Source organism: Mastigoproctus giganteus, chromosome 1 (genome assembly GCF_048544385.1).
Source record: "Mastigoproctus giganteus isolate SK-2022 chromosome 1, ASM4854438v1, whole genome shotgun sequence".
NCBI lineage: Eukaryota > Metazoa > Arthropoda > Arachnida > Uropygi > Thelyphonidae > Mastigoproctus > Mastigoproctus giganteus.
The window spans coordinates 23,291,385-23,310,247 of NC_143575.1; the positions used below are offsets into that span (position 1 = coordinate 23,291,385).

At 39.1% G+C, this 18,863-nt stretch overlaps 1 protein-coding gene across 7 annotated transcripts in view; it reads left to right on the forward strand.

Annotated features, from left to right (window-relative positions):
* The window catches only part of f (espin protein forked), a 219,842-nt gene that overhangs the window by 159,747 nt on the left and 41,232 nt on the right, over positions 1-18,863 (forward strand). The gene's annotated exons all lie outside the window — the stretch shown is intronic.

Sequence of the window (18,863 nt, forward strand, 5' to 3'; positions counted from 1 at the left end):
TAATTGCTACCTTGAATAATGGGCGTGAACCATTGTCGTGCATCATCTGGAGGATGTCGAAATTGGATGAATTTGTTTATAATATACATAATGGATTTTTCAGTGTTTTTATGAAGTCTAAAAAGAAAAGGTAGCCAATTTTGCAAATTTGGGAAGAGAGAAAGAGAAATAAGCTGGCCGCTTTCCAGAGAGAAGGAACAGGTAAATAGTGTCAAGTGACGTCTGAAGGTCAGAGCAACAGTGTGATGGATTGATTTCGCAATGTGTTGCATAATAGGAGAGGAAGCATTTATAATAACATATCAACGTTCGATTAAGGCGTCGATTAAGGTTTAAAAGGATGGACACGACGTCTCTTGCAAATTGATCCTAACGTTTGCGGCAACCCAAAACGCAAATAGGTAGTGTTTAAAATATTATCCCCAGAATACTAAAATTAAGAAAGGAAATAGCTATTACACTCCATCATGTGTCACTTTTGAAATTTAATTATAGTGGACCACCTGGACCCGGTATAATATAACACTGATAATATTAAGCCAACCAACTGGCACAGAAAAAATTCGTCAAAACAGGTTAATTATAAATTATAAAATTTAGTTTATAATGACTGACCTTTAAAAGATTACGGATTTCTTGTCCTTGACGTAGAAAAGGAATAATGAAAAGAAATTAAACCACTTTTAGTGACATCCTATTTCCCAAGAGATTGCGGGTGATTGTGGTCCGTTTACTGAAGTAGAGGTTGGTCCAAATAAATCATGTAAATCATGTTTATGATTTTGATGTTCTGGCTTTGGTTTTCGGGATGTCGCAGGTTATTTCATCGTATAAGTAGTTAGCACCGCGTGGTTCTTGGAATTTACTCAACAAAACAAGAAACCAGTTAGGTGTGGCTGTTTTTTTCTTCTAGAACATTTTCTGTTTACGATTGTTAATCTTTACAGATCTTTGCGCAACTTCGTAGTCTTCCTGCGTACTAAATAATCAACTGACATGTTCGATAAACAGGTATTGACGTCATTAGCTGACAGTGACCTTTGTTGACTCTTTAGTTTGAATAAAAGTACAGGAATCCATAATTTTCTCTTTTACATCTAAAAGCAAATACGTAGCAATGGACTGTGGACAATTATATGTTAGTGGGTGTTAATGATCAACCAATAACATCCACCAATGAGAAAATCTGCCAGATTAAAGTCAGTGTTCCGAGGCATTTAAAACTAAATCAAGTTCAACTGTCAGAGGAGAACCATTATGAGAAACCCGTAATAACTGCTTATACGTAAGAATCAATAACGCTGTCAAAGGTAGTTAGGTACACTGAGAATTGTTTTTTATCTTACTGGCAGCCTCTTCTAAGTGGATTAAGGTCAGCCAAGGTTCTCTTTCCCTTCTCGGTACCCCGCTAATTGCTCCAGGATCATTTGTATTTCTGATACTGGCAGAATTAGATATTTGACTGCCTCCTTAGGGCACGTCTGGCATTCTGATAGGAGGTCTGCACCGCATTTGATCCAGCCATCATTAATCATTTGACATTTACGTGTGTGAAGCAGCTCAAAAAATGTTCAAAAACGTAGGGTTTTCCAAATATCGACCGTGTTTTGCAGGCCAAGAACATACCAGTTACTTGCCTTGAATTCTAAATGAAATATTTTTAAATAAATAAACAACACTTTTTGATTAGTGTTTTTTTTTTTTTTTTTAACTGTACGAACGTGCAGTCTTAAGTGATGTAAAGATGTTCCAAATTTAAGATTTCTTGAAATTCATTGCGAAGAGAGTTTTGCAAGTGATTGTCAGCTGATATACCTGATAGTCAACTGCATAAATCTGCCAACTGCAATTGATTTGTGTTTATCTTACCTGTGTCCGTCCGTAAACACATAAATGTGTTTACGGACGGACACAGGCAAGACAACTCGGCTCTCGTTGGCATAGCGTTGTTTATGCGTCTTACAATCATTAAACCTTAAATGGGTCACAAATAACCCATGTAATCAAATGACTGGTTTAAAATCGATGATGGATCGCATTTTCTTTGTTTGGTTCAAACGTTTCCAGTTCACTAATTTAACCTTATTTGTGAATAGACTTATTTCTGCCAAAACGCAGAAAACCTGTTTATTTTCCAGTAATTTGGAATAAAACGACATGGGTCACTAAAGACATTTTATGCACATAATAAGACTTTTATCTGAATTGTATTACTACATCGAAATGTTTTGCTCATAACATGTTTGTTATTAGTAGTAAAGTCACCATTGCTGGATTTATCCCAAAAGTGTCATATGATGTATGGAATTCGAATTTCGACATTTACATGTCGAGGAAACTGCATGGTGCTTTCCATCCGAAACTCTGGTTTTTCATCCCACAGTAAAGACAAATCGACCCTAGAACACGCAGTTTACAGACATATTACTAAACCCTCGTGACTTTAGTTGCCTGTGCTTATTATAAAGCAGTCAGTTTTGGTCTCAGTTAATCTATACACCAATCAAATCCCTGTTATCATTTTCCGCATGTTTAAAATATATTATATCGTATTGTCAAACTATATCATACTGTCATTGCCATCTAGGACGCTGATAAACAACTTTGCATAACAAATTGTATAAATTCAGTACTCAGACTTCGGCGAGCAGTCTATTCAGACTTGCTGATAATTATGAACATTGTAAGGTAACCGCTACCCCGGAGACGAATAAGTCAGCTACTAAACTTGAAATACAATTGAAACAAAATTATTCATCAGTGGTAACTAACCATTATAAATCACCTATTCGGACGTTCCTGTTTCCTGTTCACATCCAAACACCATTGAATAATATCTCAATTAAAATGAAAATCCATCAAAGCCTTGGCGTGGTTCTATTAACAGATGTACAGACAGTACCGGAATCTGTTTCAAGAAGTTATCGCAGAGGTGGATGTAGTCACCTCCTGAAGAAACGAGTTGTCTCCTGTTAATTTTAACAGGAGACAACTTTTAAAGGAAGTATGCTTGTCATATAGGACATTGATAAATATTTTCTGCTCATAAATTCATGGAAATCGAGTATTCCGCCTGTAGATAAGGCTATGATTAATATTTTATCCTAACCTTTGCGTCATGATAATTAATGGTTTATTATTATTATTTTTTATTTTTTTTATGTAAACCCCAAACACGAGAGGTATTAGAACCTATAGTACTTAGTACGGTGCTTGGGTTGGAGATTGAGAAGACGAAAGAAGATATTTGTTCACACTAGACTTGAACTTCTGTAGACTGTAATTTTCAGGAAATACGTATGAAGGAAGGTTGTTCCAGAAAACGGCAGTTGAATGAATAAACGAGGAAGATGAAAAGTTGGTTCTGTGGGTTTGAAGTTGGACAGTAAATGGATGTTGGCTGGTGGCGGCACGTGTTCGGACTGTTTTGAAAGAGAGAGCGGGAATTATAGAAGCCAATTCAGAAGAACAGTGCCCATGGAAGTATCTGTAGAAGAGGCATGCAGCAGAAACAGTACGTCTATGAGACAGCGAGTGGAGAGACTCTGTTAGAGATGAATCATTAATTAACCTAACTGCCCTCTTCTGAATGGAATCAAGAAGCCTGAGAGAGGTTTTGGGGGCACCACCCCAGATGTGGGAACAATATTCCATGACAGGGCAGATTTGCGATTTATACAGAGTGAGCAGCTGTTTGGAAGAAAAGTAACGCCGAGAGCGAAAGAGAAAACCAAGTTTTATTGTATTCCTATGTATTTACAGAGAAAACTAGCAATGATACTTGGTGGGTACAATGCATACAACAGTAACGGCCAGACAAGTCTGCGGCACTGTTGGGGTTAGATTAATTACAGACGCGAGTAAATGGACCGGGATTGAAGAAATTACGTAATGGGTTTGTTCTTCGCGGTTACTCACGAATGAGTTGTCTTTGAATAGCATAATCGCTCTTATAGCATTACCACTCTTCTGGTGTCACTGCTTCTTATTATGTACAGTCACTGGCCAAAAAAAAAAAAAAAAATCAGACACTTTCATTTAGTATCTAGCAGGGCTACCTTTTACCTAAATTACAGCCCATGCACCTTATGGCATGGCTTCCACTATGTGTCTGAGGGAGGACAGCTCCAGATTTGAGCGTCCTTCGATCAGGTTGTTTATCAGCTACTGTATTGTGGCCCGTAGAGAACTGCAAAGCCAGACTGTCCTTTCTGACATATCACAGACATTCTAAATTAGATTCAGATCTGGAGAATTAGGCGGCCAGGGTGTTGGAAATTGTGGAAATTTTCCTCAAACTATTCACATACAATTTTTGCACAATGGATAGTTGCGTTTTCGTCTTGAAAGAATCCATCCCAATCCGGTAAAAATGAAGCATTGCAGAGTGAAGTGGTTCGATATGACAGAGAGATATTGCCACACTTTCACCCTACCATTGGTGCAAAAAAGTGCAAGTCGAGAATCGTCAGGCCACACGATCTTTTTCGACCGTTCCAGTCCAGTCCTGGCGTTGGCGAAACTACTCCAGTCGAACAATTCGAGTTTTTACGGAAAGAAGTGGCTTTTGTATAGGTAGACAACTACCAAAATCTAGGTTCTTCAACTCCCACCGTAGAATTCGTTAGGAAATGGGCCTGTCTTTGCACTGAAATATTTAAATAACTTAATTTTTTTTTTCAGTCATTTCCTACACACTAGACCTATTCTGACGCACAATTCACTTTAAATTCCTGAGGTCTCATTCGTGGAATATCGACTTTCTGCCGCATTTCTTTCTTTTAGATCTGCATTCTTCTTTCGTCTTCCCCTCATTGTATACTTCTTAGGTGGTTGCTTTCAACACACCAGTGAGTTTCTATGTTTCTCAATTATAGCTCTGCTGAAAGTGCTCCAACAATAACACCTCTCTGAAACTCGGAAAGATTTCCCCAAGACCAGATCGACTAAGAATCCCCAGGAAAGCGTACAGTATTTGTCTGATACCAAGGAACTTGTATTCATATCATGTGACAAATAAAATTTCCATACCGTACGTTTAATTATCTGTTGAGTCAGCTACAAAAGATTTCTAATTTTTTTTGGCCAGTAAGTGTATAAGAGCATTCTGAGATACTCCAATGATTATATAATCATCAAATATTAAAGGTCTGGCAAGGTTCTTTTAACAGTTATACGACATCTGGTCTTCCTCACCATGTTGTTATCAGAATAATTTTCTTTTTCTTTCTTTCTTTGGAATACTGGATTATGAGATAATTAAATCGGATGGTCGGACACCCATTTACCATCTTCAGGTCAGTATTACAGGCTAACTTTGAAAAAGTCACCCTGGAGACATCATTACGAAACCGATGGAAAGATGCAGAAATCAAATTAATTACCGCTGTTTTAGGATGCCTCTTAAATTTTGCCGTTTCAATGACATGTTTCTGGAGAATATGTTATTTCAGTGACTTGGATTTAAATCCAGAACACTATACTGAAAACATTCTCAGGCTAATAAACATAGGATAATAGCGATTCGAGTTCTTGTTGAACTCAACTGCTTTATTGTATAGCTTGCCTGCCACTATATTGCCCTGTGAATTTACGTAGGCTGAACTCTCGACTGTGAAACGTAAAATCCACCTGAATATAACTGAACTGAGACAAAACAGACTATTTCTGGACAATGTTTATGTTATATTTATTGTAATAAATATACAGTATTTTAATTGTATAAATTACGACAACTATGGTCTTTCCTGTAATTTCTTAGGTACATTATATAACCAAGTTTTATATACTATATACAGGGTGTCTCAAAAGTATTGGTACAAACGTTTAGGGGAGGTAGGTAACATTTAAAGGAATGAGAATCGCATAGGAACCCATAACCGGAAACGTCACGGGAAAGTAGTAACAGAGGCACAAGAAGCATAAATGACACAAGACAGTAATTAGTGGCAAATATTTATTTGACATAATATAACAATGGAGTACGAGATGGATGCATTTCATGATGTTACAACAGATGCTCGAAGGTTCCACCATGAGACAGACGCGATGCATGCGTGACACCGATGCAGCATAGATTGGCGGACACGGTCGAACACACCTGGAGTTTCTTTGCAATAGCAGCAGCGCAGACGAGTCTCGCCACGGGCGAGATCCATTTCCGTCTCCACAGGCGATTCATACACGATAGATTTGAGGGCCCCCCCCCCACAGAAAGAAATCAAGGCTCGATAAATCAGGTGAGCGTGGGGGCCAGGTAACGGGTCCACCACGGCCAATCCATCGACGCCCAAAATGCCTGTTCAAATGGTCACGAACACACCTTCCATAATGGGCAGGCGCCCCGTCATGTTGAAACCAAATGTTGCGTCTCACATTTGCTGGAACATCGTCAAGTAACCCTGGTAGAACTTGTTCAAGAAAGATCCGATATTTAGCGGAGTTCATGCGGGATGGTAACAGGTATGGGCCGACTAAGCAGTCACCGACCATACCTGCCCACACATTTATTGCGAAGCGATGTTGTGCCGCATGGGGGCGCACACCGTGTGGGCCCTCTGCTAATCCATACACTAGGTGCATGTCTGCCAGCTCACAGTTCGTATATCGATGCATGCTGTTCGTGCGGCGACTACTGCTTGAATGAGTAAACCAGAAATTTTGCCTCTCGCGAACTGATGAATAGCGCCATGTACCGACTTACGGTGACGTTTCTGGTTATGGGTTCCTATGCGATTCACATTCCTTTAGATGTTACTTACCTCCCCTAAACGTTTGTACCAATATATTTGAGACACCCTGTATTGCTAACTGTTATATTGTGCACCCTCTAGCGAAGTGGCTATACAGGAGTGGAACCATATTTGGTTCAATTTTGATTAAATAAACAAGGACACCTAAAGATGACTGTTTAAAAATAAAAAGGCTTGAAGATATTAATAAATTGTTATAGGACTAAGCATATTTTCATTATTTATATGGTTCATATTAAAGGTACTGTTATATATTTAAGGTTAAATAATATCTAATTCGAAAATGTGTTATTGTTATAGGATTTTAGGCGCATCAGCAACTTAGACCATATTAGTATTAGTAGTGGGAAATGATGCAAGAAATAAAGCTTATAGACCATCAGCCAGAAAAATAAATAAAAGCAAACAAACAAAAAATCAACAGATGGACGTATGTTTCAAAGATCACCCACCTGCTTGCTGAAGGCAAACTGTGGCACATTTATTCTGCGGTCATTCTTCCTCAGTTTGAATTTATGCCTCCTCGTGTGTAATCTGATGAAGAGTAAGAATGCCATCAGCATTGAGCTTGCTCAACCCATTCAAAGCTTCAATCAGACCATCTCGCAGATGCCTAGTCACCAGACGCTGCAATTTGCAGAACCGAAGTCTCTCCTGGTAAGAGAACTTTTTGTTACCCCTCACCAAATCGTTGCCCTTCTCTGACCCCTTCCAGCAACTCTACATCCTTTCTCAAATGAAGCCTTCAGACCTGTATGCAGTACTCAGGATATGGCCTGACTATTGCCTCATACAATGGGATAATCATCTCCTTATCCCTGCTAGCAAAATTCCTGTATATCATTGAAAAAACCCTATGAGCTTTCCTGGTTGTCACCACTGCTCAGAGAAATTCACATCTAACTGCGTAATTACCCCTAGGTCTTTTTCATTTTTCACTACCCTGAATTGTAGTACCACCCGGTGGGTGTTATGTTATTATTTTATTTTGTAACTGGTCAAACCATGATTAACATCATCGTCATATTGAGCATGCAAACTTCAACGTGCCACCAGGGCAACAAGCCCATATGCACTAAAAGTATCTCTAACAATTAAATTGGAATTTTGCATTGATTTATATATATTCAACAATATAAATATATAGACCTCATTTAAAAAAATCTAAAACTTTGTCATCTTATCTTGAACATAACTTCATAAAACCTTATAAAATTAATAACCATAAAATATAAAATTTTAAAAATTTTGACACGCATTTAGCCCTTCAACACAGGAAACAAGTTTCCTGTGCCTCCGGTTGACAGCTCTACCAGCTAGGAGGCATGCCTTCCACCGCTAGCCTTTCACGAATTATATTTCTCCTACGTTTAAAAACTTTATATCTACATATTTACAAAATAAAGTAAAATTTTCTCTTGAATAAAACAAGAAAGGCAAATTATCTTCATTAAGTAAAAGCGTCCCCCTCTCCAGATCAGCTCTAAAATCAATGTAGTTGATACAGTTAAGCATGACACGGGTACTCGTTTCCATTTCCCCGCAAGAGCAAAGATGGAACCAAGCCAAACTGACTGAGCCTGGACATTAAGTCCAGGCTCAGTCAGTTTGGCTTGGTTCCAAAAACCCAGTGAGCAAGAAACAGGCATTAAGGAGTAAACTGCAGCCACAACTTCGCCTTAAAATTTACGGCAGAGACGGAGGGCAGGAATCTATACGCCTCTCTGCCTTTCTCAGAGCTATGCCATCTCGTTTGCCATATATTTATCAGCTCATCATTGATTCTTCTCCTCTCCACTGCTAACTGCTGCCTCGAAACACCCGCCCGCCCACTGGGCACGACTGAATGCCCAAAATACCACCCGGTGGGTACATTACTCGGGGGCTTATTGCTACCCATATGCAGTACCTTGCATTTGTAAATTTTAAATTTCAATTGCAATTTCGCAGCCCATCTGCCTAATTGTTTATAGATCTTGTTGCAGTAGCACACCTTAATTACTATCACTAACAAACCTACCACCATTGTATCATCTGCAAAGTTCGACATTAAGCCGATATACCTACGTCAATATCATTAATACAAAAAAACCCTGGAGGAACTCTGCTAATAACATTACTCCCCGAAGAGCAGTCCATTAATAACAATTCTTTGTCTTTTTCTACTCAACTGCCCCTTTATCGATACCAGTAACTTTCCCTTAATGCCACACTGCTCCAATTTGTTCAGCAGGCTTTTATTTGCAAAAAAGTAGCTAAAGCATTTCTGAATCCAAGTACATGATATCAAAATTATTTTTTTGCATCCTTTGTTACTGAATCATAGTATCCAGTCAGAGTGGTCAGAGAATATTACCCCTTAACAAATCCGTGGTGAAACTGCAAAATAATTGCATTCCTGTGTAGATGGATATGCATTACTTTTTTTAGGCCTGACGTAGCCCAGTGGTCAGGAGCGAGAGTGCATAGCACGCGTTCCTTGAGTTGGACCGGGGCTCAAGCCCGTGACTACTAAGTACGATAAATATTTGTATTGACGATTTATCGTAAACTCCACCGACTTGGTTGGCGTGCCGGAGTATAAACAGAATTTTTTTTCTTTAACCAGGGACTACATTATTTTCTGTGTAGCAGAAGTTAGGCTAACAGGTCTGTAATTACTCATGTCACCAAAATTTTGAGCTCCCTTTACGAATCGGAAATTCATTAGCACAAAGTCCGCAGGGACCTCCCCTGAATCCAAAGATGCTCTCATAATATATTATGAGAGCTTCTTTGGATAATAATTTATGGCTAAGGGTTTGCTTACCTCCTCTGCTGCTTCGATTAATATAATTGGATAGATCCAATTACGCCAAGCACATTTTTTATGGCTCACTGTTAAGAGTTTGGTACACTTCTGGAATCCTCTTCCCTAAAGAATTCTTCATGTGCGAATGTAGATGCAAAATACCTATTTAATTTGTCAGCAACCTGACTAGTATCATCAACAGTCGAACCATCAATATCAAGTGGATCAATGTGATTCGACCCTTTTCTTCTACAGTTCACATAAGCAAAGAAGTCTTCGCTGCTTTTCTTTGCATTCTTTCCGGAGACTTCTCATAATTTGCCTTAGCTTGCTTAATCTCCTTTGTCACTTGATAGCAGACTAGTTTATATCTACCATAGGATTCTTGCATTACCCAATTCTTTATATGCATCCCATGCATTTTTCTTCTTGTTTGCCACAACTCATCAGTCCATCTGATGCCCATTTAGGTCTAAGCTTTGAACAGTATTTCTTAATTGCCTAGTAGCTTCTACGATTATATCCCTGAAAGCTTCCCATTCAGAATTTGTTGTTGGTAACATCATTATTTGATTCCACTGCATATAATTTACAAACTGTCTGAGACCACTGTAGTTACTCTTACGAAAGCAAAAGTCCTTCCCTTTACCCTTGACAATAGTTATGTCATTTTAAGTAAATCCTACATCAATACACTGTGACCACTGCCACCCACTGGGTCTTTTACCTGCAGAATCTTAATGCATGCAGATTCGCTGTTGATAACCAGATTGAGAGTAATACATCCTCTTGTTGCCTCTCTAACATGTTGCTGTAGAAAACAGTTATTCAGCAAATCCACAAAAGACTTGCTAGTGTGAGTGACCAACCCACAAGCTCCAGTCAATATTTGGAAAGTTAGTCCTCCATTATAAGACATTCTGATTTATTGGTCCACTCTGTTTCTCTGTATAGTAATTCGTTATACTCATCACAGTCATTAGTCTTATAACACATACTCGCATTTTTGTTTTTCCTTTGCTTATGTCACACTAAACTGACTCACTGGCCACCCATGTCCAATGGATGCACTACCTTAGAATTAACGTGCTTCTTAACTAAGAAATTTATTTATTGTGCTTCTAGCTTTAGTATACATGCAGTTGTCTTTACTCTTAGTAACCCCATATATTTTCTTGTTCCATGAGGAACTCAGCAAGCCTTAAAAACTCTGACGCCTTGCGTTCTAGGCTGCTGCATGTTCCAGTAGAAGCAATCCCAGAATCACTTTCTCCTCTGCTTAGGACTGTTGTCAATCTTTTAATCTGTATATTACCCCCGTCTAACAGCTTTCAGACCTACCTAATACAGCTTCGATAGTATCAAAAAATATTTTTCTTTTTCTTCTATTTAAGTGTATCCCATTCCTGCAGAAGCAGTCCCTTCCGTTAACAAGCACAGACCACTCTGAGAAAAATTCTACCCGATGAGATTTGCACAATCTCTCCAGAGCCAAATTCATTGACAGTCCTCTCATTATGTACTCCCTCCTATCGTGTCTGGACAGAATTGCGGGCCCCTTCAAATTTAATATTAACTCACGACTTTTTCACAACAATTCCCTGTACTTGTTAACAAGGCGCCTCCATAGTCAGGTGGGAAGGAGCAACAGTGCGTAGCCCACGCTTCTTGATTAGACCGGGGTTCGAGCCCGTGCCCACCAAATACAGAGGATGCGGAAAGGTCAAGGGAATGACCACCGCATATTCCCAGAGCAATATGGCCTTAGTTGCTAATGCTCCTAAAAACCAAACAAGAAAGAAAGAAACAAACAAACTTGTTAACAAAATCCTCAGATCTCCTCCGTATATCTCTCATATATATTATGTCTGTAATTTACATGTGTTATATGGTTGCTTTGTCTTTGAGCTGGACGAAAGCGCAATTTACAAACATACGATATGGCGCAGTATGAACTGAGCTGCTAATGCGCCTAAAACCCTAAAACAACAACTGGACGAAAAACCCGACTTTCCCGGAGAAATAACCATGCAATCCTCGAATAAAACCGACTAACTCTGCCACGTTATGAAAAAATCCCATAAAAATTGCTCGCGCCATTGATGGAATTCGAACCGGAGCCTTTTCCACTCCGTGTCCCCTGATGGGTAGCACAGTTGTTATTATCACCATTCTCCCCACATTGGGCTCAAGAGACCTGAGTTCATATTCCGTCAATGAAGTGAGGTATTTTGATGGACCTTTTTCACAATGTGGCTGAGTTAGTCGATCTCAGGGAAAGGCACCATAGTTTTCCCTCCCGGAAACTCGGATTTTTCATCCAGCAAACAGCAAATCGACCACAGAATTCATGCAATTTACAGACATACTATATACGGTCTAAGTTGTGTCTAAAACCTTACAACTACAACGACTTGGGACTTATTGCTCCGTATAAATTGCGTGTGTTCTGCAGTCGATTTCCCCTACTTGCAGGACGAAAAACCAGTTTCCGAGAGAAAAACCGTGACACCCTCACCTGAGACGTACTAACCCAGCCACGTTGAGTGAAAGACCCATAAAAATTCCTTGTGTCATTTACGAGATTCGAATTCAGGTGTCCTTTCGATTTTCGAACTGAGGTCTTACGATTCAGTCGGACATGACATTTTCCATTCAATGGATTCGAAAATCGAAACACCACGCAGTGGCAAATTCCATTCGGACACGAAATCCTGAAAATTTCAGGTCCAAAAAAGTCGGACGTGAAATTTTGCACCACGTGGTCTTTCGATTTTCGAAATTCACTGCGTGGAACATTTCATGTACGACTGAATCGTAAAACTTCAGTTCGAAAATCTAAAGACCTGGATTTGAATTTCAAGGAAATTTTACGTGCGAGCGAATCGTATCCTGTCTTTCTCGCTCAGGACCCTTTAACTGCACTCCTCCTAGCTTGTAAGTAACCCCTTGATTTCTATTCCCCAAGTACAAAAACCTAATTTTAGAATCATTAAATTTCAGTTACCATTTTTCGGACCATTTGCACACCCGATCGAAGTCATTACGAAGCAGAATGGCCTGAGTCTGTGCATTAACCACCCTCCCTACTTTTAAATCATCAGTAAACGTTAACAACTTCTCTTGCACACCCTCATCAGTGTCATTAGTAATTATTAGTAATAAAATTGATTTAAAAAAGATATTTTTTTTAATATGGAAAAGGTCAAGGGAGCTGGATATAGATTTATCATAATAAAAAATAAATAAATAAACGAGTGCCCTATGGAACCGCCTCTTGCCGCAAGTCTATTGGTGTACGCCTTAATCGTGTTTAGAGACATTAACCCACATCTCCAGAGTAGACACTATTCTTCCACTTCTGTCTCAGCGAAATTGGGTCCACGGTGTGCTGTTTTATAAACAAATGCAATCAAACCCGGTAAACCGTCTTTTTTTTTTTTTTCCTGAGTGAATGAACGGCATATCCGAACCTAACGAACTCTTGAAATTGCCCACAGCAACCCTTGGAAACGCAATACGATGATTAATGTGATAATGTCTACAAAAGCAGGGAATGAAAAGGTAATATACGTCGGAGAGGATTGGTAAGCGACAAAAGTGTAATTTATCATTAAATAGTGTTGAAAGAGTCGTCAGCAATCCGGTGGCAAGTAAAGACAGAATTCTCATTTTAATTACCAGCTCAGAGACAAGAAAATGAAAACGCCTCAATTTCCCTTCAGAAACATATCGTCCTGAATGGACAAAAATTCACCAGTGGCTTTGCTCTAAATAAGAAAATCAGCCAAACAGTTTCTCCATTGACGCAAGTGTGCTTAAGAAATAAAACAAAAGCTTTGAAAGGAAAAATTTATGGTCCTCCTCCATTTCGGTGGTTATTGTTTTTGTTGTTATTTCGGTTTTAGGAGCATCAGCAACTAAGGCCATATTGCTCAGTGTATACTGTCTGTAAATTGCGTGTGTTCTGAAGTCGACTTTCTGTTTGCTGGACGAAAAATACGAGTTTCCGGGAGAAAAATCATGCTACCCTCTCCTGAGGTCAACTAATTGAGCCAAGTTGTGAAAAAGACCCATAAAAATCTCTCTCGTCATCGAAGCTTTTTCTCTCCACTGATAAATAGTTTCTTGTTTAATTTGTCCAAACGTGGGTCAGACGTCACTGAAACCAACGTATTTCGCTTTCTGCCCCCGTATCTCTTACTTTATTACCCCCTTTACAAACTCGATGCTGTTTACATTCACAGTATCTCCGTCCGTTGGTTTTTGACGTCAGCTGATGCGACAGAAAAAAAAGCAATTTAACATCCACGGACCACCACAACGTGCATCACTTAAAAGTGACAGTTGGCAATGTGACCGAAGGGTACGGTGTTGCCTAACCTTTTCAAAACGAAAAGGTTATCTCTCCATGTGTGATCGCTAAGTGGAAAAGGAAGCGGAAGATATTTTTGGGAAGTTTAGATCGCTGCGTAGATCATTTTGAAGCAAACTACGCCACCTGCTGTGAATTTATCGCGTTATCACGAAGCAGCTGGTGGGGTGTGCTTGATAATAGATGTCGCTGTAGGTCTAGTGCATGGTTGATGAACTTTTTTATATTCCTAACGACTTTTTTCAAAGAAATAAAGGCAACGTGTCGCAAGTACACGTCTGTCGACTCATTCGTCATTCTAGTAAAAAGATCGTTAGCACACATTCTATTAAGATCAGACACCCTTGAACTTTACATCAATCATCCTCATAACATGACTAGTGACCCCCATTACATGGACCTTCAACGAGCGATAAATTGTACCTTACAACATGTGGTTTATAATATCTGTAAACTAGGTATGCTCTGTGGTCAGTTTGACTGTTTCTCTGAATTAAACCCTCGTGGGTAGCACAGTTATCACCGTACTTCCAACATCGATTGGAAAAGACGCCTATGTTCAAACACCTTCAATGGCATGGGGAATTTTTAGGGGTCTTTATCACAGCGCGGCTGAATTAGTTGGTCTCAGACGAGGATAGCATGGTTTTTACTCCCGGAAACTCGGGTTTTTCGTCCAGCAAACAGCATTTCGACCCCAGAATATTCACAATTTACAGACATATTACATAAGGTGCAATATGGCCTAAGTTACAGATGCGCCTAAAACGCTGCAACAACAACGATGACAACAGCCATGCTACGTTCAAAGACACTTAAATCTATCGTCTAGTCCAGGGGTCGGCAACATGCGGCTCTTTGAGCATGTAACTGCGGCTCTTTAACTTTTAGCCCACATGAAGCAAAGTTTGAAATGGAGTTAGAGGACTTAAAAATCAAGGACACATGGAGTGCAAGACTAAAATGCCCTAAAACTGAAAGTGAGGATTTGAAGAGGCAAAAGGCTTCCCTTGCAATTCTACATAAATGGATGCCGATAGATGAGTTGAGAAAACAAGACCAAATTGTGTTCGATGCGTGGTGTATATATAAATTTGAAAATAGTTTCGTTTGGACTTCTGTTAGTTTTTGGTTCGACGAATTTCTGCGGCAAATATTTTCGAACATGAATATATTAAAAATAAATCAAGAAACCGTCTGAACAATGCGGGTCTCTCAGTATGCTTAAAGATGAAAATTACGGCATGCTTCCCTGATGTTGAGAGACTCGCTCAAGGAGTTCAGCAGCAAAAGTCACATTAATTAGAAATACTATTAATAAATAATATTTCAAAAAATATATTTTTTTTAGTAAAACACCTTCGCACTCTATTCCATTTCTTAAAAAAATCCCCCACCCCTCCTTCCAGCTTGAGCTGAAGTGCGGCTCTTCGAATTCTCTCTTTTTTTAATTAGATCAAAAATGGCTCTTCACTCAAAAAGGTTGCCGACCCTTGGGACTCTAGTCCATTCAGTAAACTGCACACCTACCGCATCCCTACATTGCTGCTGCTGCTGTTGTTGTTGTTGTTGTTGCGTTTTAGGAACACCGGCAACTAAGGGCATGTTACTCCGTGTATATTGTCTGTAAATTACTTGTGTTCTGAGGTCTGTTTGCTGGACGAAAAACTGGAGTTTCCGGGAGAAAAAAACATACTGTCCTCGCCTGAGACCGACTAACTCAACCACGTTACGAAAAATACCCACAAAAATTCCTCCCGTCATCGACGGGATCCGACTCAAGTCATTTCCAGCCGGGATGGGGGACCACGTATCTGCTCACCTGATTTATATCCCATGCCCACGTTATGCTGTCACTGAAGAACTGTTCCATTTTATGAAGACGGTAGGTGTATCTGATAAAGTGGCTATTCAGTGCATGTACTGAAGTAATACACTGTCACCAAAAGGGTCCTAATGTTTTTATGACAGTGTAATACTGTTAATATTATTAAATTTTCTTAAGATACCTATTCAAAACAACTGAAACGTAAATGATCCCAAATTGCAGATAAAATGACGTTGAGATCACCGTCCGTCCCTACATAAATTGTCACCACTAGTGAAATGAAAGAAAAAAAGAACGGTCATATTAGGGTCACCCGAGAATTATTTCATCTACTCGTGTGTTTTATGCCTGTAAATTTTGTGCTTTCTAGTCGTTTCGCCTGTTTTACTAGACGAAAAATCTGAGTTTCCGGGACAAAAACCTTTCTATCCTTGCGTGAGACCGACTACCACAGCCACGGAGTGAAAAACTCACAAAGGTTTCTCGCACCTTTGACAGAACTCCAACCCGAGCTTTTCCGGCCCGATTTGGAGAGGACGGTGATTATGGACATTGTTCTACCGCGAAGATCACTAGGGAAATGAGAAATTAAAGACTTCAGCCACTTACCCAACATATACTTTATGGAAAATATATTGAAGACAACATATTATTGAGATGACAAAGTTAATTCGCTAACGTATCCTCCCAACTATCTGACAACCAAACGATCTTTTGCTTTTCTGTGGCGATGCAATGTTACGGTATTTGTGTAAAGCGAACTTTCATGTGCAATAGTTCATGAATTATTCATTTTGTATTGGCACCGTGCAGCTCACGTACGTCTATCCCACAACCACATCACACACTCGCATCCTGAGATATTCTCAACGATTATATAAGAGGATAGCTAGCTGCTGATGATTTATGCTTATGAAAGAGAAGTGTAACCTTCCCACTTAAAGCCGGAAGTTTCATTTTTATTACTGCCTCCTTTGACACTGCGATCGATGTGCATATACAAGTCAACTCTTTTACGTTCCTTCCTTCAGTGGAAAATGGATTTAATGTAGTTGGACTGAGCCAAAATTCTGAAATTGATCTTTCGGATTTCATTCCGAGATTCCAGTATGTTAGCCATCGAAATTTTTTTCCTTAACCAAGCCAGCCCTATTTTAATTACATCTAGCTGAACAAATGGGCTCTCTGTTATCACACACTGTTTTTTTTTTTTTTTTTTTTTACTTCTTTCAATTAAAGATTCGATCTTGCAAGTACAATGAACAGTCAGTGAAGCGTGAATTTTGAAACTTTTTCTGGTGACACTGACTTGAAAAGTTACTGCCTTCATCGATGAGGCGTTGGTACCTCTTAAAAACGTAGTTGATAATTCAACTTCGCTTTTACGATGTGTAGTTTTTCAACAGCTTTTAAATATAATATCAAATCAAATTCCATGATGTACTTCTGAATCTAAATCGGCATGCTGATTTTCTTCAAAACATCTTGTAAGTTTTCAACGAAAAATTACTCCAAGTTCATTAAGTATTACCACAGTGTCGTGATATCTGTATTAGACAGAGTTGCCTATAGCAGGTAATTACGAATACGCTGTTAAAATTGTTTTGCATCTGACAGCCGCAAGGTACTGCCAACTGGTGATGGACGCCAATCAAATTACAAGAAACGACTTGGTCTCTCTAAATCTGGACAACTTACTAAATCGGGACAAAAGCGGATCATATATGTACGCCAAGAGATAGAGGTATCTGTGATCGTTTTAATATTCCAGTCATATCATGGCCGAATCAAGAACGTTTGTCCTGAACTCTGTTCTGCCTGGTTATACCTTTAATGACAGGTTTGTGATTGCAGAGACCACGCGTGTAGTTTGTTAAACAGTTTACGAAATACGAACCGAGCACCTACCTCGAATTAAAATAAACTGTTTCAATGCTCCCATGGCGGAAGTTCTAAGAAATTCTTAGATTTTGGGACAATGTTAAGCCAGTTTTCATACTCCTAACTGACTATCACGACCCTAAAACTAACTGCTACATTCTTGGCTTCAGGGCTGCTCCGCTCCGTACTTTCAATGCCTAACTTTTTTTATAATAAAAGCCATGATTGAACAGCATTCTGTTGCCTCCCATTGTGGAATGCAGATAGCTTTACTTCACTTTGACAGACAACTTACTCATTTAATTACAGAGACGCAACTAAGCGAGCATAATTAGAGTAATCAGTAGGGTGTTTTTACACGTTAAATTCCTGTTGGTACCTTTTCTTTCGAGACGAGGTGTTGACTCACTAGACAATGTTAATGAATGTTGCAAGTCGGCAGTAGCGATCATGAAATATTTGTTGATAATTTACTATGAAGGCGACGAATACGTCATAGAACGCACAGAACTTCATGAAACTTGCCTAATAAGACACACAATACACAGACATGTCACAGTTAAGAGTTTTTTTTTTTTTTTTTGATGCCAACCCAAATAATTCAACTTACTCCCAGCCTGATGATAGCTGAACTCATAATCAGCTATCAATTTACCATACTGAATGTCTCAACAGTCTACCACGACTGTTTTTCCATCATGTGTGGAAGAGGCCTTGTTTCGATTTCTGTCGGGATAGAAGGAACCTTTATGGGCTTTTTTCAAATCATGGCCAGTTTGGGTTTTTCATCCGATAAACAAGAAGCCGGCCAAAAAACAAGCAGAATTTACGCACAACTTAACCCATTAACATTCGATAAACACAATCAATTAACTTCTTCTGGTGCATTGTCCCTGATATTCACTGTCATCAATCACATGAGGCAGAAAAATGGTTGGTTCTTCTGAATTATAAATGATTCGTACTTGCTCATACCAGGGAAGCGAAACATCATTTGTTATATCACATCCTATAGTGTCATATAAACGAAATCTTGCTCTCTCATTGTACCTATGCTGAAGGTCAGGTAACGCTTCTTAAACTAGAATAGAAGCAGATTTCTTAAATAGTAGATGGTTTGAATGAAAGTGTACTATTAAATTGCTCACAAGACAGATTCATTTTTCTTAAAGATAAATGGTTATTTTACACTGTTCACGTTAGGTGGTGTACACAGATGAGGTGAGCATTGAGATA